General features: G+C 50.1%; 1 protein-coding gene across 11 annotated transcripts in view; it reads left to right on the top strand.

Moving 5' to 3' along the window:
* The window catches only part of TACC2 (transforming acidic coiled-coil containing protein 2), a 131391-nt gene that overhangs the window by 43319 nt on the left and 74900 nt on the right, over positions 1-13172 (top strand). The window lies entirely within an intron of this gene.

Below are 13172 nucleotides of genomic sequence, written 5' to 3'. Positions count from 1 at the left end.
GCTTACTGTTGGGCATCTGGCTGCTTCAATTCCTTGTCCCTGAGTCTTACTCAGAAAAGAAGAACAGGACTTGAGTTTTTTTATTATTATTATTATTATTATTTTGTAATGTCTACTCCATACTTCTTCATCCCTTTACAAGGAGGAAAAGGAGGCTTGTGTATGTCCATTTTGTGTGCGTCCAGGGAGTCCCTATCATAGAATCATGGGATGGTTTGGGCTAGAAGGTACCTTAAAGTTCATCTAACTCCAACCCCCCTGCCATAAATTATACCTTATGCCACTCAAATGCTTCAGTGTGCATCACGGGCCACGGCAGACGTTGAGCAGAGCATGGATCAAAATAGCAAATGATATCAAAATTTTGAGGTGTTTAGAGATGGCGTGGAGTTTCCCGATAACTTTCTGTAATTCTACTGGCCGGTACACGCAAAGTGCGATCGTCTCTTGGAAAAGGTGCCAAGGGAGCTTTTCGAGGCAGAGACTTTGTCATTCCTGGCGTGCGTCTGCGAGGTGCGGAGAACAGAGGGCAGCACTGGCTGACCCGGTGGTGTGGCGAAGCTCGGCTCCTTTACAACCACTGGGTGCTCTGGGGCTGTGGAGACGCCTGTGGACCTGGCTTGGGGCTGGGAGTCCCAAAAAAAAGTCCATAAAGCACCCACCTTAAAGGGCGAGGGGGTTGAGACGCTGCAGCACATCAGGGCCTTCCCCAGCTGTAGCACTGCACTGTGGGCCCTCTCCTACCGCTGCCGATGGTTTTTGGAAAATCGAGAGTTCTGCTGCACTGACTGACATCAGTGATGAATCTAAACGGTGTTCTCATATGGAAAGTGCATTGCAGCAATTGGCATCCGCAAAGCTACTGGAAAAATGCCGTGTCCTACACGGAGGTCAGGCACGATCTCTAAAGTTGGTCCAGACATACTTTGGGATCATCTTTGTGCTTTGTTCTTGCCATCAAAAATTGGCAAGTTCGATTGAATGAAAGGAATGTTCACTCCTTCGTAAATACTGACTTGGGCTTTTTTGTCTGCATAACAAATACAGTGCTAAATATTTTAACAGTCTTGCTGGATGAGGTACGAGGAATGTAGAGCTGCTTTTCAGATCAGTCAAGTGGGTTTTGAGCACTAACACTTTGGGCCATTATCATCCAAAACCAAGATTTTTGGATTTAAAAGGAAATTTATCAAAACAGTGGCTATGCATCATTCTTTCTTTCTTTTTTTTTTTTTTTAATTCAAAATTAGCTTACCTGTGCAGCCTGTCAGGATCAGAAAAGAAAGGTGAAAAATAGCTGCAGGTGATTTACACGTGAATAACATGCACAAAGTTAAACAGTCTGTCTCTCTCTCCTCACCTTCTTCCTGACATCTTTGCATCTGAATTCTCTCTCTGTATTTTTCCCCATCTTACTGTCACTGTTATCCCCGGAAGGGGTAACTGTTAGCACCATTACGCTTTTTGAGATGCAAGGAGCTCGGCCTGCAGCCCCTGGCTGGCTGGTGAGTCCTGTGCGAATTCTGCCTGTGTGAAGACTGCAGGGTCGAGCCTGTGATACGTAATTTTGGGACTTTTCTATTAGTGGAAGAATAAAATTAAGATGACTTTGCTCTTACCCAACTGACATCCCATATTTCTTTCTAAGAAATCAAAGGGAGTTCTGCCATCTACTTTAGCAGATGCCATTGACCTAATTGAGTGGTGCTTTAGGCAGTGGCTAAATCAGTGTAAAGTATTTATAAAATGCTGATCTGACAGAATGCCCTGTTGTACTGAAAGCACATGCCAGTGGAAAACAACGTATGAGACACATTGCTGTGTGTTGTGTTTTTTTATTATTATTATTATTTTTTATTTTATCTCTTCCTCTGCTAAAGTACAGGAGTAAATCATCCCTGGTCTTGCTAAATTGCAGGTACATCTTTGTACTGAAAACATTGTTTAACACTCTTGAGAACCTTGGTCGCACATTCGTTAGGTATGTATTGACACAGGTGATAGACGAGCGGCCGTTTTTCAAACATCCTTCAGTGCTCCACAAGAAATTACGTTTATTCAATCAGATACAGGGATTTGCTAAAGAAGTCTGGCAAGGATGCTGTGAGATTTTGCCTGATGTCTGGACAGGCAGTTTAGTATCCATTCTTTTCTCATTAAGTTAAAAATTACTTTCTGATTACTTTTTTTTTTTCTGATTGGCTTTCAACTTTGCTTCTTCCAAGTAACCCACCTATTTTCCCCAAATCGTTTTTGTGTCTCCTACGTATCCCCCTGTTTTCTTTATTCCAACTCTTATCTTCTGGCTTCCTGCAGAGCTGGATGCCATGCAGCGAGCCCCGCTGTCCCTGTTTCTAATAGAATATGCAAAGTAGGATTAGTCCCAGCTTTGAACCCTGCGGAGGGCAGCTCTGAGAATAGCAATTACAGACACAGGCATATTCTCCATGACTTGGATGTGGCTTCCTTCCAGTTTTTCTGCATCTTGGCATGCTTGCATTGCACTAGTGCTTCTTAACAGACTTCTCTGGAGCCTTGTCTGAAGAGCCAGAACTCCTAGTACTTCTCTTATCCTTTGCTTTCCGTTTTTCCTTCTTTTTACCCCCAACTTGAGCAAAGACCACACTCTGCCCTTTTTGAGAGCTCCTGTAGGTAAAACGCTTTTTGAACAAGAAAAGGTCAAGTGTGTAAAGTGCTGAGAGTTAGATTCTGAAAATGAACGAGGCAAGCAGCCTGGTGCAGTCTTTGTTTCCAAATCTAAATGGCCACAGGTAGCAGTTGTCTGTTGCTGTCACGATCTAGCAAAGATATTAAAATTGGCTTTAGGCGGTGTGTGCTTTAGGGGCTGATACTCAGCATGCCTGTAGATAGACTCAGTAGGTAACCCAGCAGGTAAAAATGCAAGTGTTGGTGAGCGGGGTGCCCGCTCCTGTTACCTTGGATTGCCTGTGGTCATTGCAAGCTCAAAAGCAGGTTTCAGTTCATGATATCTTCTTATGTTGATGTCACGGAATCACAGCATGGTTTGGGTTGGCAGGGACCTTAAAGCGCACCCAGTTCCAAGCCCCTGCCATGGCAGGGACACCTCCCACAGCCCAGGCTGCCCAGGGCCTTGTCCAACCTGGCCTTGAGCACCTCCAGGGATGGGGCAGCCACGGCTTCTCAGGGCAACCTGTGACAGTCCATTCTTCTGAGTGAAGAATTTCCTCCTAACCTCTAATCTAAATCTCCCCTCTTTTAGTTTAAAACCATTCCCTCTTGTCCTGTCATTGTCTGCCCGAGCAAAAAGTTGCTCTCCATCTTTTTTGTAAGCCCCTTTAAGTACTAAAAGGCCACAATGAGGACTCCTTGGAGCCTTCTCCTCTCCAGGCTGAACATCCTCCATAGGTCACCCTCGTGGCCTCCTCTGGACCGCAGCAGGTCCACGTCCTTGTGCTGGGGGCCCCAGGCCTGGAAGCAGGACTGCAGGTGGGGAGTGTCCCTAGAGGCTGTCTTATCAATATTCACCTAAGTATGTGGGAGCTCAAGCGTCTCACTAATAGCAGGAGGGACTTATCTAGGTTTTGTTATGCCTTAGCATTTGGGTACTGTGTAAGGAAATGTCATGCTTTCTGGATCTGTCTGCACTCTGTTCATCTACACAGACCTTAACCAAACCAGTATCTTGCAGGTTAATTCTTGTGGTGGAGTCCCTTTAGCCTTTAAGAAGCTCTCCTTCTCAAATCGTAGTAAGTGGAGAGATTTTAATCGCTCCAATCAAAGGCTTAATTGTTCCGGAAACTCAGGTCCACCTGAAACGCTGCGTGGCATCATCTGGTGCCGTGGTCATGGTCCGGCCCCGTTGCGTTGTGTGAGTCTCGCTCTCGCTGCTGAAAGGCGCCTGGGCTCTGCTCCCTGGTAAGCTTTTTCTGGGGAGCTCTTCTGGGTTTGCCCAGGCCTAACCCGTCCTCTTCCCTGGTCGTGGAGGGGTATCAGCAGAGTTTGGCTCCGACAGATCAGCCGGAGAGAAAGCTGCCTTGTGGTCCTGTGATCCTTTTTCACCCAGCCCCTCCCACACATGCTGTACTGCCCTCAGTCGCTTAAGTAAGGGGGATGTCTGGTTGTGTCCGCTTATAAAAATCAAATGAGGAGAATAGGCTGTATGTAGACAAGCAGGATCTGAGCGATCTGCTGGCCTGAACTAGCTGGTATTCTCCAGCCACAAACCTGGCCTCCTGGCCTCTCTGTGTAAACGGTGCCCTGAAAAACTGAGCGCTTGCTTCACCAGACCGAGACTCATCAAACTTCTGTTTTCTTCTTTCAGCCCGTTGTTTTTTCATAGCTCCTTTGGCTAATGAAACACGAGCAGTGTAATCAATACCGCCTTTTTTTTTTTTTTTTTTAAAGGCACTCAAGAGCTTATGTAAAATCTTTGGAATTTGTTAGCATGATAACATTGTTATGCTCTCCTGGCTGATAGAAATATCAAAGCCAGCTAAGAATAGCTGCAGCAGGCAGAGAAGAATGGATTTGCTTTCTGGAATGAAAGCAAAAACTGTGTAGGCATTGCTCGGTTTCTAACAACTAAGGGAAAAAATTTAGCTGTCATGAAAATAAGTGGAGACTAAAAGCTCTAAAAGCTCCCTCCTCCCTTTCTTAACAGTGTCATTAAATGAGTCAAAATAGAGTTGGTTTGTGCTGATTATTTGAAAGTCTCCAGATTTTCCACGTCCACTTTTTTTCTTTTTTTCTCTCTTTTTTTTTTTTTGGACACGAAACTTCTGTTGCAATCGGCATTTTTCAAATCTTATTTTTCTGATAGAAACTCCAAATAAACCTGGTTTGCTAGAAAAGTTATCACTGGAATTTTTTTAGGCTCTGAGGTTAGCCTAGGAGTTTGATTTCTTTTTAATCACTTTTGTTTATTTGGAAATTTCCAAAATGTCAGTCTCCTATCACTTTGATCCTCCACAATGTAACGATTTAAGATTTAACTTTTTTATTTTTTCAAGGCAGAAGCTTAAGGTGAAGGGCTGGGAGACAGCCATCTCGAAGCCTTGCCAATAAAAACTGCTGGGAATTGCACAACCTCATTTCCAACGGCCGCAAATGATGTTGTGGGCAATTTGTATGCGAACAGCAGTGGAAGGAAAAATTTCAGGTGTTTGTTACAGAAGTGGCTTGGGTATCTAAGCCAAGCTGCTCTGCAACTAATTGATTCTGTGGTTTTGCAGAGGGTACGACTCTGAACCCCTGGCTAGGAAATGAAGAAGAGAAATTCCTCTTTAATTTTAAACAAATTTAAGTGCACTTATATGGTTTTCTTTCTTGGAAATGGCCTTGAAAACAGGCACTAAGTTTTCACCGAGAAAAATTTAAAATTCCCCTCCACTTTCTTAAAGATCAGTCACACAAGACAGCCTCATTACTCAGGACAAACACACACGTTGCTGTTTTCAAGTTTATCACAAAGATCGTAGTATTTGGCTTTGCTTGTAGACTTGTGACAGTCTTCACCCCAACTTTAAGGGATGGAGACTGGAGAAGAAAGTATCTTGTTTTCACGCCTACTGGGAGAAGAATATCAGTCTGATGTGAGTTCATCCTGTACCCCCACAACCAGAAGGCAAATTTAAAAGAAAAACTGCATTTTAAAAATTTATTTAACCTAACATTCTTTTCAAACCAGTTTCATGTCCTTTCATGGTATTTTGTTGGTTTGTTTTGTTTTTCTTTTTTTTTTTTTTTCTCTTGAGGGCTGACTCATTTCCCACCCCCCGTTACGAGTGCTTTGGTTTGGCAGAAGGGATGTGGCTTAGGGGAAAATCCCTCCGACTGAACTCTCAGGGGTGAGGCACCGTGGGTCACCGCTCCCACTCGTGTCCATCGCGGGCTCCCACCAGGTGCCCACCCGCAGCCTCACAGCACGCAGGCCGCCTGGCGATGACAGTTGTACCTTTATGACATTCCTCGAGCCGAAGTCCGAATTTCTGAAAACGTATCCTAAAATGGTGTTCTGACACCCAGTGCTTCTGGAAGTGCCAGGCTTGAGTCTGATTTGGAGCAGTGAGGAACGAGGGAAGCAGGGGTGAAGGACAGACGTGCCTGCTGTGCCCATTGCGTTTTTGAAGAGCCCATCCCATCAGCACGCTCATCTTCTTTTCCCACCTGGGAGACCTTCTGCAGTGCCTTTTCCCTCTCTCCTTGATCTTGGGGCTCTCCCAGCCTGTAATTGTCTCCCACCTGAGGGGAGGCTGCTCCCCTCCTCTTGCTTCCCAGCTTGCTTCCTCTCCACTCCCCTAAGCCCTCTATTAACGCAGATCAATTAATTCTCACAGGAAAAGCAGGTAATTAACTGAGCACACCTTGGCTCCCTGCTCCTGCAGTTGCTCTCTATGTCTCCATTTCAATGGCTTGGCTGTGCCTGCGCAGAGGGCGCTGGCAGGAAAATTGGGGAGTTTTTGTGGCCAAGGTGGGATGAGATTGGTGGGTGGGAGGGGAAGGGCTCCTACTGCAGCCAGAGACTGATGAAGGAACAGGGAGAGCACGTTATTTGAGCAAAATGACCACTTAATTCCAAAATTGCTAAATTTGGTTTTGTTAGCAGGAACTTAGCTACTCCGTGTCCACAGTCTGTGCCAGACTATGAAGCAAATCAGTGTTTATTTTAATGAACCTCATTCTCTCTGGAGTCTCCCTCCCCCTCAGGGCTGCTATACCTGCAGAAGCCATTTGCGAAATGGTTTCCAGATGACAAAAGAGCTTAGTTCCCCCTCAAACGAGAGAGAGGGTGGCCGAATGCCTGTACCTGTATCAGAAACCCCAGTAACTTTTTCCGTCCCTGGTTTCCTGCTGCTTGGGAGGCAGAGAGCTGCTCTCCCCAAACCTAGCCCGTGCTTGGCCCTCCTCCTCGCTGTCCTGGCTCCCGGTGGTAGCAGCTGGCCCGTGTGTGCTCGCAGCCCAGGTGACGTGGATATTCTGGGGCATTTTCAGCTTTCTTGCCTGTTACGGTGTCTGTTCCGGTCTCTGGGGGTCCCTCGATATGTCGCCCCGTTTCCCATACGGGTGTGTGAGCGGTGTGAAGGGGCAGCGAGCTCACCTAGGGACAGTCCGTATCGGTTTGGGGGCGTTAGGTGGAAGGAATGTGAACGTACTGCTGTAACACACGATTTGGACAAAAAGCTGTTCCCTCCTTTAGCTCAGAGAATTGAACAAGGAGGAGAAACAGTTTGGAAAAACTGGAGAATGCCTTTCTCCACCCGAGGCCCAGCTCCAGCTTGAAGCTTTGAGTGGCCCAACTCCTATCTTTACCGCACCCGCTACGAGTGGGAGCCGCGCAGCTCCGCGGAGAGCTGAGCTCTGGAGAGGGGACGTGTCAGGTTCGTCACCCAGACTGGCAGCGCAGCTCAATGCCCAGGGCCTGGGCAGGGGGCACATAATGTCAGCCTCCAAACCCTGGCTTGGCTGAATTCGGTCTCTGTAGCGCCAGCGTTTTCCCCGAGCTCTCGGCACGGGGTAAGCCAGGAGTCCATCAGCTGCCCGGCTGTGGGATGGGTACCGCAGATGTTCAGTGTGGCGTGGCGTGGCGTGCCACAGCCGTGATACCGATCTCCCTGGGTAAAGGCCACATGAACTGCTGGGGTGAGGGCAGGTCTGCCTGCACTGGGCTGGCGAGCAGAGGCTTCGTTAGCCACGCAGCCGGCCTTTTGTTACAACAAACCCATGGGAAACCCAAGAGATTAACCAGGGCGTGCAGCTCGTTAGAACTGCCCCGTTTTCCTGTAGTGCGAATTTAGGAGATGGGCTCGTGCCCAAGAATTTGAGCGCGATAGGCGGCTTTCCCTCCGCTCCGTGGCTGCAAACACAGAAGCTGTTAAAAAGTTGCAGGAAAACTTTTGGAAGTCGGGCCGGCCGCCGGCCGTTCGGCTTCCTACTTTGTGTTACCATCTCGTTTTTCTTCCCGTTTTTCCGTGGGCCAAGCCGGGCCGGGAGGCGGCAGCGCCCCGCTTTCGGGCCCGGCCCCTCGGCGGGAGCCTCCTGGGAGGAGCCTGGGCCGTGCCGAGCCGGGCCGGGCCGGGCCGGGCCGTGCCGAGCCGGGGCTGTGGCGGAGGGGCCGGCGGGGGCGATGCGGCGCCCGCCCCCCGGCGCTGGGCTCGCTCTGCGGCTGCCCGGGGCGGGCCGGGGGAGCCGGGCGGAGCGGGGCCAGGCCCGGGCTGCTCCCCGAGCCGGGGATGGAGGAGGGCGGCGGAGCCCGGGGCTGCTGCTGCTGCTGCTCGGCCGCGGTAAGCGGGGGGAGGTTGGAGGGGGAGGCGGCGGGCAGGGCTCCGGGGCCGCTCCCGGTGCCGTCGGTGCTCCCGGCGCTTGGGAGGCTCGGGCTGGGCGGGCTGAACCTTGAACTCTCCGTTAACTGGGTTTTGAGTGCGGAAACCCGCCGGAGCTTTCAGCTCCCGAAGTGGTCTCACAGGCATTTCGGTGGAAAACGTCCCGAGGTTTTCCGCGCCGCTTTACGGTTACGAGGCAATCCCGTCGGTGCCGGAGGTGGGCGCGGACGCGAAGCGCCGAGGAAGAAGGGCTGGGGAAGGAGGGAGCCCCGGCCCGCAGGTAACGCCCGCCTCAGCCTCGCCCCTGCCGAGATAACTTGGGTGCCGGGGCAGGGTTTCCAGCAGCGCTGCCGAAACGCCTCGCTTCCCGGAGCTTGTCCCCTCGCCGTGTGCCCGGACGGCCCGAGGGCGCTGCCGCCACCGCCCAGCCCGGTGGGGTGACCGCCGGGGATCTCCGCAGCCGGATTGCTGCCCTTGGCCGCGGTGAGGTGGGGCGCTGCCCCGAGCCGCTCTCCTCCGACGTGCCGGGGTCCTGCTGCTCAGCCGGCGCGATGGCAGCTCCCACCCACGGCACGGGTGGCACCGGGGCTGGGTGCGATCGCAGCGCGCCACGCCGGGCGGCTCGGCACGGCTGCGTGGCGTCCAGACCCGCTCTGCTCGCCGCTCACGTCCGGCCCGCACGAAGAGCCCGTGGGAGCGAGACCCAGCAGTGATTCCCCCCAGGAGCCAGCTCTGAGATCCCGCACGCTGGGCACGGTGCTCTGCCTCTAACTCACGAGCTCCTTTGCAAGAGGGGCTTGACTCGCTGAGTTACCTCGTGCCAGCCCACCTCGTGCCAGCCCACCTCGTGCCAGCTCACCTCCTGCGTGCCCTCGCTGCTGCCCGGCGTTGCCGAGGCCCCGCGGCGCGAATACGGGGGCTGCTGTGAGCCGCTTACGCCGTGGTTTCCCCTGCGGAGCACGTGAGAAATCGGAGAGGTTTTTCCAAAATCGCGAATTCGAAAGCATAAGCGAGCCTTTGTTGGGTTTACAGAAGGCGGCGTATTTAAACTCCGACTTCGGGCTGGGGGTCTGCTTGCCTGCTCGAGCAGAGCCCTGGCTATGCCCGCGTGCGGCAGCCGGCACAAACAACTGGGGCCCTGCGCTCGCTGCTGCGGCTCGGGGCTGGGAAAGCTGTTGTGGTGTGGGGGCATCGGTCGGGTGGATGGATGTCCCCGTACTTCATTAGGAAGTAAAACCGGGCTTCTCGTTTTAATCTGAGCATCTCCTACTTTTCCTAAAATTCTGTTAATGTTAGATCTTAAATTTTCTCAGAAGTACTGTCGGGGGGGGGGGAAGAGCAATGGGTTGTCTGCTCTTTGTTTTTAATCCTGTGCTGGCACTTTATGTGGCCCCCCTGAGCTGTTCCCTGAGTAAAATTAGTTTTACTTTGATACCAGGGAGGTTGATTTTTAATTTAAGAAAGAACTTCTTACCTCCTAATCTGCTAAATCTATCAACAGGAGTCCCAATAATCGTGAAAATACTTTTAAAGAGCATAAATACCAAAGGTGCATAGAGTTACTAGAGCTGTTTGTTGGATTTTCCCCATGTGAAGTTTACTTCAAAGAATGTGGTAAAAGTGTGAGATAAACTACAAAATTAAGAGGTGGAAAAAGTGAACAGTATGGAGGAATTACTTAATAAAATGTAAGAAATTTTACAAGGTAGAATATGTTCATGTGTTTGAACTGAGGCAGGTGCCACTAGATTTCTTTCCTTTGGAAATAATTGCAGTGTAAGAACATCTCAGGAATAACAAATCCTCTCAATACTTTTCTGCAGTCGATTAATCAATTTGCATGTGTGAACAGAGGCTCAAAAATTGGCTATTGGGCCCGAGTTATTGCCAAGACAAGTACAAAATGTAGAGGATTTTGTCTATCAGCCCTGTTCTACCCCGGTGAGCAACATCTTGTTTCTTGAGGAAAATGAAATAGCGGGTGATGAGGATGCTGAGAACTCAATCCTCCCTGGGGGTGTTTTATGCTGTTTTCCAGAGATTTCTGGAGGAAGAGCGGGATCTATAAATTTTCCTGTTATCTCAGTAAAAGCAACCAAATGTTTGGGACTGGGAGATGGCGGGGCTTGAAATGCTTATTGGTTTCCCTTGGAGTAAACTTGGAGCTGTTGTTGTTGACTGTTCAAAGGGAGCCACATCCAGCTCCTGATTGGAAAAACATGGACAGGCAGAAAATGCCAAGACCTGTAACTGCCTTCTGTCTCCAGCACCAGCGTCAAAACGTTTTAAAACTTTGGTATGAATTTGGGGCCTAAAGGTTTGCGTCTCACTGGCGTCGGTGGGAGAGCCACCAGAGCTGCGTTGGCAGAGTTGGTGCCTGGGAGCTCAACCTGCTTGCTTCCGCGTCTGTCCGTGCTTCTCGGCGTATTTAAAATACCCTGCCTGCCTTGTTTCAAAAGCTTCTTATGTAAACAGAAGCCAGGCTTCATATGTGTAACCAGAAGAAATGACATAGGTTTATGTGGTTAATCCTCATTCATTCGTTGGTATTTAACGCGCATGAGTCGTGTGGGTCAAGCTTGCTGTTTGTGTACCTGCCTTCTTAACACAGTGACTTGGAGAAAAATCTCTCTCCAAGATTAGGTAGAGCCTTTAAAGCTGAAGTTGTGAAACTCAGAAGGGCACTCGATGGTCAACGTTTTCACTTGTGGCACGAACAACAGGCTGCTCCCCTCGGTCTTTGGGCTGAATTTAGTGTGCTAGCTGCAGCTGTTAGTAAGCAACTGCTTGTTAAACTGTGAAGTATTTTCCTTGGAGAAGTATTTCAGTCATGCTTGTCATAAGTAGAATTTGGAAGTCGTTTTAAAAAGAGCCTCTTCCAGACTTGACCCAGAACGTGGGCATCGGAATGGAAAAGGCTCGTGGCCTTTTTCAGAAGCAAACAGGCCGGGGAGGCCAAGGCCGGGTGCTGCGCAGGGCTCGGAGCAGGGCTGGGTGCCTGGGGCGGCTGTGGTGCCCGGGAATTTCGCTTGGGGAACTTGTCTGAGCAGCTCTCGGGTGGATGGCTTCCTTGGGTGGCCGTGCTGAGCAGCGTGGCCTGGCGATGAACAGCTTCACCACCCCCTGCCCAGGCTCTGGGACCGAGTTTCAAGCTTTGGTGTCCGCGGACTGCCTGGAAATCAGGGTTTGTCGTGCAGCAGACGTGAGGGGCTGAGAGCAAACACTTCTCACCGGGTTAGGGCACACCTGTGGCAGCTTCAACGAGCACTTGATGTGCTTGTGCTGTGCTTTCGGTGTGTTTGTAGGAAAGCCTCTTAGTGCTCTGGTCACAAACCAGAACAAGGCCCGTCTGCCCTTGGTGCTTCACTCCTGATGTGTACGAGACAGGATTAGCAGTGCCCTGCTGTCACGGTCTACCCCGGTACTTTCTGCGTGTTCATTTTAAGGGAAAGCAGAGGTAGCACCCAAGTGTATGCAGCTCTTAGCGATGAGGGAAAACCTTTCCCCATGTACTCGTCAGCTGGAGGACTTCAGATCTGGAGGCGTCTCGGCTCAGGCCTTCTCAACACAGCCTGGGCCCCAAGGTGTTGTTAAACCAGGGGGGACACGTGGACACTTATCTAATTACAACACTAAACAGTTAAAAGCCATGCTGTAGGTTTCCAAAGTAGCCAAGTGTGTGTATCTGAGGCCTGCGCTTCGCGGGGCGGCTCAGCCGGTTGGCGGTGGTGTGGCGGCGGGGAGAGAGCCCCTGCCACACCGCTGGGAATGGAGAGCAGCAACACCGGGATCACAAAGGCAATTAATTCAGAATGAAAATAAAAAGAAGAAAACAAGCTTAATGAATCGCTTTTCCCACGTGAGCATGCTACTTCGCAGTTGGGGTAAAATAAGCAAACTGTGAGGAGTGTGTTCAGACAGACGTCTCTAGTCATTACCAGGATAACATGGACATTGCCGTAGTGTACTTTAATTCCTTTTTATGTTGTTTGAACCCAAATTAAACCACAGTACAGAATCGTACAGAACCGCTGGATTTGTGGTTAGATAAGGAGGTAATTGTCTAGTGCTAAAGCTGAGTTACATGGTTTAGAGATTTTTATTTTTAAGCTGAAATGCCAAATGCTGAGGGACGGTTTTAAGTTCATACACCCCTGCTGAAATCCATCCGTGTGTGCAGGACCATCCGGCAGTGTGCGGGGTGGTATTCGCTTGGTAGGACCAGGAACAATGTGGACAGTACGGAGCTCAGAAAAGCAGCACCCCAAAACCACTTGGGGAACCCGCAGGTGTGAAATTGGAACCCCGACCAAGGTCACGTTTTGTGTTTTACAAAAAACCTAGGGATGTTGGTGAGCTCCGGGGAAGGGTGATAATGCCAGGACCTTGGTCTCTGGGTGGCTACAGAGGAAAGTCAGGTAGAAGCAGGCAACAGAAGCACTGTTTTCAGGGGGTTCCTGTGCTTTGGTGCCTTTGTTTAGAACAAACAAACAAAAAACCTTCTTCAGCAAGGCTCCCTTCCTTATTGATTCAAAGATGGCTTTACAGATCGCTTCCTTTCAGCATTTCGGTGCCAATACGAGGGGTTGCCCTGCCTGCCCAGGCATGGGGCAAGGCTGGGGATAGAAGCCCCAGGGCAGGTGGGAGGCAGGCTCCAGCCCCCTGGGTGTTAGGTGCTTTTGTGCAAGGGGGTCCTGCCACTTCCCTTGTTCAAGCAGTAGCTCGTTTTCTCATTTGCTTTTTAAAATCAGAATCACAATTGGTTTAATTTGCTGCTGGATTGTATTATCTCATTGCTCCTGCAGTTGTAACACAGACAAAATTCCAGTGACTTCAGTCCTGGGGGAGCTATAAAGCTGTACACAAACGCAA

This window comes from Anser cygnoides, chromosome 7, assembly GCF_040182565.1.
Source record: "Anser cygnoides isolate HZ-2024a breed goose chromosome 7, Taihu_goose_T2T_genome, whole genome shotgun sequence".
NCBI classification, from domain to species: Eukaryota; Metazoa; Chordata; class Aves; order Anseriformes; family Anatidae; genus Anser; species Anser cygnoides.
Note: the sequence above shows the minus strand (reverse complement) of the source record. Positions and strands in the feature narration are given on the sequence as shown.